At 41.0% G+C, this 13625-nt stretch overlaps 1 protein-coding gene across 14 annotated transcripts in view; it reads left to right on the top strand.

Annotated features, from left to right (window-relative positions):
• The window catches only part of LOC121511094 (neurexin-1a), a 572512-nt gene that overhangs the window by 363386 nt on the left and 195501 nt on the right, over positions 1-13625 (top strand). The window lies entirely within an intron of this gene.

Consider the following 13625-nt stretch of genomic DNA (forward strand, 5'->3'; position numbering starts at 1 on the left):
TCTTTTTCCCTTTTTAGAGAGTCGTTTTTAATGACTTAGTCAAGAGAAAGGCTGTAAACTCAATTAACAATTAGACTAAAGAGATTTTTTGTTGGAGAAGCACTAAAACAGCATTCCTCATTTGCTTTGTAATGCCTCCTACTCTCACAATAAACCGTCACCTTACACTGTGAGGCGCTTTTCCTTAAAGCACTAAAAACCCACCATGTGAATCATTAAAATGTCTGCGGGAGGAAAGTCAGGACAGAGCTCTAAAATGGGTTTTTATCAGGCAAAGGTTAAACAAAGCAATATGTAGCTTTACTTGATGGTCGGAGAGATTAGCATAAGTTACAAGCTTGTGACAAACTCTTCTAAAATTGCTCCCTTTGAGCTAAAACATGAGCTTAATTCACTTTGATATAACATCTTGTGACATATTCATTTAAATAATTTAAATATTCCCATCTGCAGTTGACCCAATTAACCCAAAAGCCTTGAATTGAGTACTCCAGGCTGTATAAGACAGAACAGGACCCGTGGCGTAGGGTGTGGAATCGACTTTCGTCGTGACCAGAAGTTCACAGTGCATATGTGGTGTTGTTGGCAGACTTGTGGAATAAATTATCAGTCGATGTGGTTTTCATCACCAGTCAGAGCAGCGTGCTCTGACAACTCTGATGAACAACAGAGAGCAGAACAGACGAGTGAAAAACTCCCTCATGAGAACGCTCGTGTCCTTGTGCTAAAGGTGCAGAACTGCCACGAGCAAATGTATCGCACTTTAAATTCAATTAGCCTGGGAGGAGATAACATATTAGGCTCCGGTGCTGCTCTGGTGCTCAGAGATTCAGCCCCAAATGAAAGAAATACTTCAGTGACATTAACTAAAGAGCCAAACACAGCCAGCGACAAACTACAGGGACAAGACTGCTCACTGCAAAGGTGCATCCACCAACCTGCTCCTCATTCATTCTGCAGCCACATGTGAATATACTTGGAACGGGAAAAAAAGCCTTTTTTTCCCTGCTTCAGGGAATTACATCAAAGTCAAATTGGCCTACATATCTACAAAAAGGTTGTACGCTTATGAGTAGGATCTGTACATGCACACATGACTCGGTAACGGCATGAAAGTAGCACAGAGCACGACTGCAGTGCAGCACAAACCTTTGACGTGGACTCAGAAGGTGAGCGAGACAGGAAGAAATCCCTGGTGATTCTCTCTCTCTGTACGTGGGATTGGTAAAGTTCACACTATGTCGCTAGAAAACCAAGCAGGCACAGTAAACCTTTGCAGCAATATAACCTCGCCAAAATAAAAGCCAAAAAATCCTCACAGTCTTTCCAAGAAAACACTGTCTGGTTTAAAGACAATAGCTTTAATGTTTACAGCAGCAGCACTGGATAAATCAGAATTAAATGGTCTTAAATGAGTGGTTACAAAAGCCACATATGCAGCTGAACACAAATAAAGCTCAGTAAAAGACCATATATTTTTGCATCAGGAGCTATAGGACACAAAGGCAGGCATTATCGGTACATAAAAATTCAAGGCTTGAAGCCCAGCTGCTGGAATCACCATGACCCGAATGACTGAGAAGCTTCACCTACATGAAAACTGCTCAACATTCTCCGTCCTTGGTTGCAGCATGCTCCGCCGTCTGAATGTTGTCTCTCAGTGATCCACGCTCACTTGAAACATCTTGGAGTGATTGTGTAATCCCAGCAACAGATTTTCTTTCATATCCTCCACAGTCAGTCACCAGCAAACACAGGAGTGAAAGAATAAATGTGAGGATGTCATTGACATCAAAGCTGGGAGATGAAATCTTTTTGTCCAACCATTTTTGGCTGACATAAATAGTGCAAAAAATAAAAGAACATGGTTGGCTAACATTGAAAAATAGCACTTTTTCTTCACACTTGTAAATAATCAAATCTTTTTTTGTGTTTTCTTAAATTGATGCTGATTCATTCCTTTAAACACTTAAAAATCAGACCCTATATCTGTATTAGATTAGACAGATAAATGGGTTAAAGGGTTGGGGGAAGTGTTGAGACACAAGTTCTGGCTATTTATCTATGTTTCAGTTTTGATTATAGTTTAAGCTTCCCATGCTCATAAAAGCAAGTAAAGCAAAATTAATTGGTTTCTGTCTGACATGCTGTGTGGCACTCCTCTGTCCATTTATAGGAGCGATCCATCAGGGTACTTTGCCCAAACGATGTGGCCCTGCCCCTTTCTGGTGAGAAAATACAATCAGTGTCAGTGAAGGAAAAGATTGTCTTTATGGATTTAAATGCACAGTATGGAAAATTCTGCCACCAGGGGGCTTTCAACCAAAGCAATAAATCAATATGACAAGCCCTCTTGTAGATTCTCATTCACACAGGTCATGGTTACAGACCAACGCTGCCCATCTCCACTCATCTCTTATGTTGATTTTTCATTTTGAATGGAGAACTGTGTTGAATAAAAACCGTCCCTCATAAGGATCATTTACTAAAGAGAAAACCAGCGTTTTGCATTCATTCATAAATTTCTCATAATGAGGGAGAAGGAGAAATGCTCTGAGAAAGGCACTTACTGGTCGTACTGAAAACAGCCCCAGGATGGAAGCAATGCTAGAGTTCTCACTTTCTCCCTTTTTCAGAGGAATAATCAAATAAAACAACTCAAATACAAGACAAACATCTGCCTATGCTGCTCCTGCGCTGTCTGGCAGCATGATTTGATAAATTGGACTATTTTTGTGCTGAAAACAAAACGTCTCAATGTGCCAAACATGCAGTGTGTGCACCAAGGATATAATAGTTTTTGATTTTTAATTAGTTTTAATTTTTATTTAGTTCTCCCTTTCTATGTTCAGTTTCAGTTTCATTTTAATTAGTTTTAACTGTGGTTTGTTAGTTTAGTTTTTATTTTGCAAAAAATGTTTCGTATAGATTTTATTAGTTTTAGTGTCAGTTTTAGTTTTTTTTTGGATACATGTCAGGGCTGAGTGAACATCATACATTTTTACAAACATATTCATACAGACTGCTCTTCGCTTATCATTGTTTTATTTAAAGATGATGTTTGAATACATCCAGACATAAAACTACCACTGTGTGAAGTCTTAACCAATCAAATCAGCCAATTTTACACTCCCCAGACTTGTGTGCAAGTGCCAGTCAGTATGGTTTTGTCAAAGACTAAAACTAAGGATACTTCATCTCTATTTTTATTTCATTTTAGTTAGTTTTGTAAGTGCACTATACAGTTTTAGTTTTCTTTTTTAGGTAAAGCTTAGTATTTATTTAGTTTCAATTAACTAAAATAAATTTAGAACTTTAGTTTTAGTTATTTAGTTTTACTTAACTATAAAAAGCATTAACATTTAGAGATAAACAGCTGTAGTAGAGAGGACCAAAACTGCATCACATGTAGGAGAACTTCCTTGCCATAAAGGGGCATCTCCTGGGCCATTTAAAGTATCTGATTTCAGGGAATGCTGCCCACACCACTATTCCTTGAATACTTCAGCTCACAGGGTATGTTTTTAAACAATATAATACTGCATTCTGATAGAAGATGGGAGGCACACATGGCAGCAGAGCATGAAATATTTGAATAATAACCTGTTTAATTTTTTTTTAACATGTTTTATTCTAAAGTGCCTCATGCCTGGTTCCTGCTGGTTCCATGGCCTATTACTGTTGATTAAAAGTTAATCTTAGGATACACAGGGAGCACTGACTTAATTACAGAGAGGAGAACTGAGAAGAAAAGAGGGGCAGAAAGAGTCAGCTCTGATTTAATACCTGGTGTCATTTGTTGTTAAATTGCAACACTTTCACTGCCTGTTGCATTTAGGGCTGGTCTTTGTGAACCAGTTGCTATTAGTACTGAGGCTTATATGCATATGAGGGGAGCAATTTTGAAATATTACTTCATTTAAATGCATGCAAATGCGATACGGCGCTATTTGCTCGGCTGAGCAGTTTGTGTGCACTCAGCATTAGTTTGCATGTGCGCCGTAGATCTTTATTTGCCTGTGGATCTGCTCCTGAATGCTGTGCAAAGGAATTAAGGACATTACACTGAAAACCACTGGAAATATTTAAGGTTTTGTCATCCATCCATCCTTCTCCTTCCGCTTATCTGAGGTGGGGTCACGGGGGCAGCAGCCTAAGCAGGGAAGCCCAGACTTCCCTATCCCTGGCCACTCCGTCCTGCTCTTCCTGGGGATCCCAAGGCGTTCCCAGGACAGCCGAGTGATATAGTCTCTCCAGCATGTTCTTGGTCTTCCCCCGGGCCTCCTCTCAGTGGGACCTGCCCAGAACACCTCACCAGGGAGGCGTCCAGGAGGCATCCGGACCGGATGCCAGAGCCACCCCATCTGGCTCCTCTCAACACGACGGAGCAGTGGCTCTACTCCAAATCACTCTTGGAGCTTCTCACCCTGTCTCTAAGGAAGAGCCCAGCCACCCTGTGGAGGAAACTCATTTCAGCAGCCTGTATCCATGATCTCGTTTTTTTAGTCACAACCCACAGCTCTTGACCCTGGAACGTAGATCAACTGGTATATTGAGAGCTTTGCCTTTCGACTCAGCTCTTTCTTCACCACAACAAGACCGATGCAGAGACCGCATCACTGCCGACGCCGCACTGACCCGCCTGTCAATCTCCTGTTTCATTTTTCCCTCACTCTTGAACAAGTCCCTGAGATACTTGAACTCCTCCACTTGGGGCAGGATCTCATTCCCAACCTGGAGAGCGCATTCCACTCTTTTCCGACTGAGGACCATGGCCTCAGATTTGGAGGTGCTAATTCTCATCCCAGCCGCTTCACACTCGGTTGCGAGCCGTTCCAGTGAGAGCTGTAGGTCACGGCCTGATGAAGCCAACAGAACCACATCACCCACATTAAGCAGATACCTAATCGTGAGGCCACCAAACAGGACCCCCTCAACGCCCTGGCTGCACCTAGAAATTCTGTCCATGAAAGTTATGAACAGAACCGTTGATAAAGGATGTTGTCATCACTTGACTAAAAAGCTATAATTAATTTCAGTGCAAAAATTCTATACGTTGTTCAGAACTGTAGAATCTAGTTGCAGTGATAGGTCAGTGGAGAAGAGAAGTAAAATTGATCATGTTGCCTCTCTATTTACCTCCTGGCTCTAAATCCTCAGCAGCATTGATCAGCGATAGCTCCTTTACCACATACCAATAGTGTTTGATTGGCTAATAGTGTCCTCATAAATTGTGTTAATGATTTCTCCGGGAACAGAAATAGTAATCCAATAAACATCATTAAGCTTCTTTTAATTGTTCTCCTCCCAGGAGGGCGTACACGCCAAATATAAACCCAAGCAATGTCGACTTTGATGTGTTTTTTTTAAAAATATCTTCCATATGAACAGCATGCTGTTTATGGTAATGTTAGTTTAGGATAAGTTCGAGTGCTTGGCTGACTTCATGGATGTTGTCCTCATTAGGCTGATTTCCTTTGTAAAGCTGCACAGACCAGGGAATCTGCTGTTTATATAAGATGTATAAAGTTTACAGGCATATAAGGGTTTAACCTAGTTAAAACTCTTGTTTGTAAGATTCGAGGAAATGATCAAATGCTACATGCCACATCTGGTGCAGTCTATTTTTGCACCGCAGTCATTACGGGAATCCTTGGCAGCAAAAAGAGAGAAACACAAGTGCGAGGTGCTGACAGAGAGCAAATCTATAACGTCATCTCCCCTTTTCATATTTCCATCACAACTATGTAATTATGATTGGATTCCTCCCCAGTTTCTCGGCAGAGGTGGTAATATGAAGCTCGTTATGACGGCTGTGCTGGAGGTCAGAGGAAAGACAGTCTGGGATGCGAGGCGTGACCTCAGCTGTCCAGCACGCACAGCCCGGTTTGTGTATTCTCACCACCCTACGAGTGCTTCACCGGGGCACGGAGCCAGCGCTCTTTCCTTTACTCACACCTTCCCGCCTCTTCATATGACACCGAGCAGTTTATTTAACATTCAGAGCTCAGGGGCCAGTTTGCTATATACGCTCCTGCTCCATTCCAGCAGAAACAGATTGAGACATTGTGAAGTCAGTGCCAAGAGGGCTCTATAACACACAGGCCGTGTTTGCTATCCTGCAGCCGCCTATCCCACACACCTCTTTGGCCGAACGCAGGGGGAGCTCCTGGGATGGTGCTACATTTTTAATGAAAGCAGAGTGTTTGATCTGCCAATGTTTATCTTCTTTGATGTTAAGTGACACAGCGGAGAGCAGCCTGCTTTGCAATGTAGTCCAACACGAGGACAGATTAATTCATTATCCTTCAGCGGAGGGGGGCTTGTAGTTGAGGAGTTCATGCCGGAGGTCTGATCATCCACAGTCGCCTTGAGTGAGACCTCCCAAAACGTGTTTGAAATGCAGCACCTCCTCCTGCGCCGTGACCTCTCTGGGGAGATGTGTATGAATATAAGAGATAAAAATGCATGAGGGGATACGTGCAGCAAGAGCATCTTAATTACATTCTGTTTGCTTGTATTGTTTAGCTCTCCACCTCTGAGCACTTTCTCAAAAACTCCCCTCATTACCTCCAACATCTCGTCCTTTCATTTGTGTTTTATTAAACTGTGGCTGAGGAGGGAATAAACTGAAAGTCTTGTCAAACTAAAGAGGAGAGTATTTCCAGGACACTACTGTATCTAATGACTACAACAGATCCATATCAGGGCCCAGTGTCCCAGGAGGGCACAGAAATAACAAATATGGAGCCTGTGCATAATTACTCCCACCACTGGAGTTACACAGGCACGTGTCGGCTGATTTCATGCCACTGCGCTGCTGTGTAGGTGTGCATTAGTCGTGTTTCTCCGTGTTTCTTAATCCTAACAGTCCCTTAAGGAGTTTTTGCAGCACAGGCCAGTATAGATTTCAGTGGTTCTAAAGTGGCAGGTTGGGACCCCAGTGTGGGCTGTGGAGGTCTTTTTAGTGGGTTGTTAATGTGTGCATGGAGAAAAGATGTGACAAAACATCAGTGAGGTAAAGAAGCACCAAGCTGATGGACATGCATGCATTTTATTTTGCTCTGTTTCGCCAAAAATTATTTATCTCCTCTCCTTGGGATAACAAAGCTGACATTCCAATGATTACATTAACTTCTTAAAATACACTATTTAGGCAAAAGTATTTGGACACCAGGCATTGTATTAAAATGCATGCACTTTACTATGGAGTTGTCCCCTTTTGCAGCTTTAATAGCCTCCATTCTTCTTGGAAGACTTTCCATAAGATTTTGGAGTGTTTCCATAACAATGTGTGCCCATTCATACTGTAGAGCATTTATAAAGTTAGGTACTGATGTTGGACAAGAAGTCCAGGCTTGCAGTCTCCCCCAATGGTGCTCCGCTGGGCTGAAGTCAGGGCTCTGTGCAGACCAGTCATTCTTCCACACTGAACTCCTTAAACCAGTGGTTCTCAACTGGTCAGGCATCAGGACTCACCACCTCCTCCTTAAGAGAAATCACGACCCAAATAAAAAAGAAATTGACAGTTATTTCATGAATGTTAATTAGTCAGTATTCATGGCTACCATTACACCATGAGGACAAAAGAACACTCCAAAAAATGTTGATATTTAGAATCTAAATAGAAAATGTATTGAACAAAGGGACAGGACAAAACAAGCACGTTAGAAAAACATGTTGATTACAGAAAAATTTGCATACATATTTTACTCCATTTTCCCAAGATAGCATGAAAGTTTGGAAATCCTTGTTATGTTGGATAAACCAGCTTTATATCCCAACAAAATTGAGATAAATAGGTAGAAATCGTGAGTAAAATACTGAATTTTACTCTGAATCACAGGAAAACCTAACAAAAAATTGAGTTTTTGTCACTTTTTTTCCCCTGGGACACATTAGCGACCCACTTGAAAGCACTTTGCGACCCACTTTTAGGTCCTGATCCACCAGTTGAGAACCACTGCCTTAAACCATGTTTTTGTAGGGAAGGTCTTTTTCTATTCCAAGTATAGCATTGCCCAAAATGTCTTTGCATGCTGAGGCATGATTGTGCAGTTAGAAAAAAATGTGGCAAAAAGCCAAAGCAAAAAGTGTATAGACATTCTAATTTTTTATTTTTCCATTGAAAGTAAATGTATGTTTTTTTCTTAAATAGAAACCCTAAGTAGACATACAGTACCTCCATGCACTTGATCTTCCACTTATCTCATTATAATACATATTTTTCATTAACTCTGCCCTCCTCAAAGATCTCAATTATGGTGATCAGATGTACAGAAATCCTAAGGCTGGAGGATTTTTGGCCCAATTTTAGGCTCTATGTGCAGTCAGCCTATGGAAATATACAGTGGTGTCTAAAACATTTTGAATGTTATAAAGTTGTTTTTTTCTCTCCTGTTATTTAATTCAAGAAGTGAAACTTCCATATACTTTATATAAATCTTCTATAGTGAAATATTTCAAGGCTATTTTTCTTTGAATATAATTAATTAACTCATGAAAATCAAGAATCCACTATCTCAAAATATTAAACAAAACCTCAGTCCAAAAACAGATTTATAAATAAGAAACGCTGATTGTCCAGATAATTATGTTTATCGGTGCACTTAATAATTGGTTGGAGCTCCTTTTGCACAAATTACTTCATCTATGCGGCAGGAGCCAATCAGTTTGTGGCACTGCTAGGGTGTTATTAAGCCCAGGTTGCTCTGATAGCAGCCTTCAGCTCGTCTGTATTGTTGAGTCTGGTGTCTCTCATCTTCCTCTTAACATTTCCTCAGAGATTATCTATGAGGTTCAGGTTAGACCAGTCAGTTGGTCATCAAAACACAGTAAAACCATGGTCAGAAAACCAGTTTCTGGTGGTTTTAGCTTCCCTGTTGGCAAGGGCCAAGTCCTGCTGGGAAAGGAAATCAGTATCTCCATAAAGCTTCTCTGCAGATGGAAGCATGAAAGTCTAAAATCTCCTGGTAAATGGCTGAGATCGTTGACTTTGGTTTGGATAAAGCACAGTGGACCAACAGCAGCAGATGACACGACACCTCAAACCATCACTGACTGTGAAAACTTTCTTCTGAAAACAAGACTTTGAGACTTTGTTCTTGAATCTGCTTTGATACAGCCTCTGAGAACAGCCTGTCCTTTCAGCAGTAACCTTCTGTGGCTTACCCCCGAGGTGGAGGGTGTCACAGATTGTCCTCTGGACAACAGTCAGGTCAGCAGTCTTCCCCATGATTACAGTTGTTTGTACTGAACCAGAATGTGTGATTGAAGGCTCAGGAAACCTTTGCAATTTGGACTTCTCCACAAAATTCTAATATTTTGAGCTGGTGGATTCTTGATTTTTGTGAGCTGTAATCATAAAAATTAAAACAAACAAGTCTCGAAATATTTCACTTTGTATGAGATCAATCTAGTTAAACTTTCTGAAGTAAATCAAAGGAAAAAAATAACTTTTACATGATATTCTATACCGTACATCCATACATTTATTTTTTTCTTGTGATAGCATTTGTTAGGCGTCTTGTCACGAAGAAGGTAGTGGTGTATTTTGAGGTCAGACTGGTTGAGAACCACTTTAGCGTCATTATCTGCTCTGTCTGATTCTCTTCTGAAGCATTTATGTAATCTGCACGTCACTGAGTTTAGTCGACCTTTGTTGCTTTGACATGGCGGCCTCTGCTGTTTATCCATTTAGCTTAAGGGCGGCACAAGCCAGATCTGCCAGCACTCGGATGAAATGAGCCATCCTTATACTTTACTGTTTTTTGTGGAGGTCACCAGAAGTAAATAAGCTGTCAGAGGGAGAAAGTGGGTGTCAAATCATATGAATAGACAGAGGGGGGAATGGGCGCTTAAGGGTCCAGCCAGTTCCAACACTGACATGGTTTAAAAGAGCTTAATTATAATAAGCCGGAGTACGGAGCAAGTGTTTGGAGGCTCGAGGCGAAAACTCGGTGACAGTGACAACAGTCCGGCAAGAGCTACATGAATTGAAGATCGCTGTGTGAAGGGGCCGGCATCAGATATGCATTAATGGAACACGGAGGCTTTTCAGCTGTAGCCGCCAGACTTCATGAAAAAGAAATGACGCCCGCCTCGCAAATATATTACACCATAATGTCTTTTCCTTTGTAGAAGTCATCAACGCTTTATCCATTAGTCGAACAAGAGCACTAACAGCGTTATTTCATTTTACAAATGCGAGTTATGTTTTATGAAAACAATAAATCCCACCACAGATCCGTGTGTCCCAACATCGTTTGTTAATCACATTATCGCTAATTAATGATGCAATTCTTTTTAGCTAATGGTTGACAGTGTGTATTGGCTGGAATGAGGGGCTGGAATTGGAAAAGGAATTTGAGAGGAGAGTGACGCACTTTAATCACTCCGCTGAGAAGAGGAGCCAGAGGGAAGGAAAACAACAGAAATAAATAAATAAATGCAAAATATATCGATAGTTTTATATCCTTGTGAACTGGTTTACAAGAAAATATTGGAATTACAGTCAAAATGATTTATAATCTATTGTTCAGGCTAAGGCTGTTTAACTCCCTGCTCCTAGGAATATTAACTCCCTCTCTCTCTCTGTCTATCTGTGTCTCTCCGTCTCACACTCACATGTATACACAGCAGCAGAGCTCCCCGTCTAATTTTTCATGAAGATAGCTGTTTTTATGCTAATCTGACAGCTGCATTCATTTTCAGCCTTTCTCCCAGGCATTTATTTCCCAATCACATACTCACTCATGCACAATAGCACATGTACTTTTCTTCCACGCCTGTACTTTTCTGTGTCTTGGCAGAAATGAATTGAAACACTATCCTAATGAAGGTTTCTAATTGGGAAGAAATAGGCGCTTATTTGATTGAGACAACTCTGACAGCTCTGGTTGGCTGGCTAGCATCAAACTCTGAGATTGTTGCTCCATACATGAATAAATTGTCCTTATTTTAATAAAGCGCTTCCTTTATTTGTCAAGGGAGCCTTATTTCAAACCGTCAATTTGACTCGGTCACCGGCGTAACGCTGCGCGGCTCTTTCTCGCTGAATAGCTAGGTAATTAGAAGCGCTCTTCTCTCCAGCAGGTCATGTTCGAACCTTTCACAGGGCTGCTAAAGACAACGAGGTAATGCAGCGAGACAGGAAAGAGTCAGTTTTGAGGTCATGAGAAGGGCAGAACTGGACCATTCAGTCAATAACGCTTCCAGCTGAGGCTGCCTTTGAGGCTGCTAATGAAGCACGAGAGCAGGGAAGGGCGTGCTGGTAACCTGGGAAGCGTTGACACAGCCGCTAACATTCAGTTGAATCTCTTCCCTCTGGAGATGAAGCATCAGTGGCAGTTAAACTGAGTAATAGTGCTGCATTATGAGAAAAGTGGCACCAGTACCTGCCTCCTTCATTTCTGCAGAAATTCCCTCTTCTCATGAACTGACGCGAGTGTACTTAAGCCCTCAGACGGGGCTGAGAGCTGTTCAAGAGTGATACAGTATGTTTCTCGGTGCTTTACAAAGACATTATTCAGTGTAGTGGTCATGTACTCTAACCCAGGTTTAAACGTTCTCTTTTGGCATTAGCACACCTCTAATAACAGGAGCACATTAGGTCTCTCATGGCCACCCTTTTAGTAATAAGCTCCAGTAATGCACAAGTCTAGTCCAGTGCAGACAAGCCAAAATACAACCCCAGTCTAAAAAAAGTTGGGGTGCTGTGTAAAATGCAAGTAAACATAGAATTCAATGACTTGAAAATCCCATAAACCCATATTTTATTCACAATAAAACATAAACAGCGTATCAGAAGTTAAAACTTATTTTACCATTAAAAAAAACCCACTTTGAATTGGATTGCAGAAACACATAAAAAAAAAAAAATCTAGAAAAGCACTCAGAGAGTGCAGACCTCCGCCATTAGCCCTATCTCCCAATAGTGAAGAATCCTTTAAAAACATTTCTGGATCCAGACGGTGATCCGGATCACTCCCAAAGTCTAATTTGCCAATTACTCACTCCCCGGTGGGGTGGAGAAACGGTGAGGCAAAGCATTGGCTTTGCTACGTTTGGACTGTCATGGCGGAAGCACCCATGGTCTCACCGGACGATTGAAAGTCATGGCAGAGGGTGAATATTCCTCTGTTCCTCCCAGCATTGTGAGTATTCTCGCTACAATTTGCTGTCTTTCTCCCTGTTACACTCCAGCTCGTCTCCTCGACCCGGCGTGCGTTTTTCCAACTCTATAAAGTCCAAAACTTTGAATAGAAACACACCAAAAAATGCTGCTGGGATTGAAGTTACTCATGTCCGCCATCTCCTGGTGTAAAGTGGTAACAGCACAGACCTCCGCCAATAGCCCTATCTCCCAATAGTAAAGAATCCTTTAAAAAATTTCCTGGATCCAGATGGTGATCCAGATCAGTCCCAAAATCAAATCAGTTCTTCCTTATGCAATTTCTGACATTTCCTGAAAAATCATGAAAATCTGTACATAACTTTTTGAGTTATGTTGCTAACAAACTAACAAACGAACAAACCCACCCGATCACATAACCTCCTTGGCAGAGGTGAAAACAGGGGTTGGAAAGTAACTAATTACATTTACTCAAGTTACTGTAATTGATTGGCTATTTTGTATACTTTAAATACTTTTCAGTTTACTACTTGTAGTTTTACTTAAGTACATTTTGAGGGAACTACTGTACTTCACTACATTTAAAAGCTTCAAGTACTGAGTAAAAAATATTTACACTAAAAGCCAAAACGTATAGCTTTCTGCTAACAAGAAATGACCAGAAGTTTGACTTCTCAGTACTTTGAGTACATTTTAAATGGCTTACTTTTTACTTTTACTTAAGTAGATATTAAGATTACATCTTTTACTTCTACTTAAGTAAATTTGATCCAAAGTAACTTTACTTTTACTTGAGTACAATAGTTTAGTACTTTTCCACTTCTGCAAAATAGGAGGGACAGGGCAACAAAATGCTGGAACAGTGAGTAAAAGATAATTGGCAACATGTCAGTAACATGACTGGGTACAATACAGGCATTTTAGAGAGGTGGAGTCTCAGAAGTCAAGATGTACGGAGGTTCATCAATCTACAAAGAACTGCCTCTAAAAATCATGACAATTTCAGAAAAATGCTCAACTTAAAGTTGTGAAAACTTTAAATATCCCCTTCTTCTTCAGTACATAATATCATCAAAAGATTCAGAGAATCTAGAGAAATCTCTGTGTGCAAGGGACAGGCTTAAGGTCAGTATTAGTAACAGGCAGCACTGAATTAAAAACAGGCCTGATTCTGTGCTTTTTTCAAATCAGTGCAGTGGGCTCAGAAATCATTGTCTGCCAACACAATAGGCCGTGCCATCCACACATGCAAGTTAAAGCTGTATCATGCAAAGAAAAGCCATAAGTGAACAGTCCAGAAACACCGGCATCTTCTCTGTGCCGAAGTTCATTTAATCTAGAGTTGAATCCAAATTCAACTCTTTTTGGAAACCAAGGACATTGTGTCTAGCGTACTAAAGAGGAGCGGGACCATCCAGCTTGTTGTGAGCGCACAGTTCAAAGGCCTGCATCTCTGATGTTATGGGGTTGCATTAGTGCCTATAGCGTGGGC

Source organism: Cheilinus undulatus, linkage group 6 (genome assembly GCF_018320785.1).
Source record: "Cheilinus undulatus linkage group 6, ASM1832078v1, whole genome shotgun sequence".
In the NCBI taxonomy this organism is placed as follows: Eukaryota; Metazoa; Chordata; class Actinopteri; order Labriformes; family Labridae; genus Cheilinus; species Cheilinus undulatus.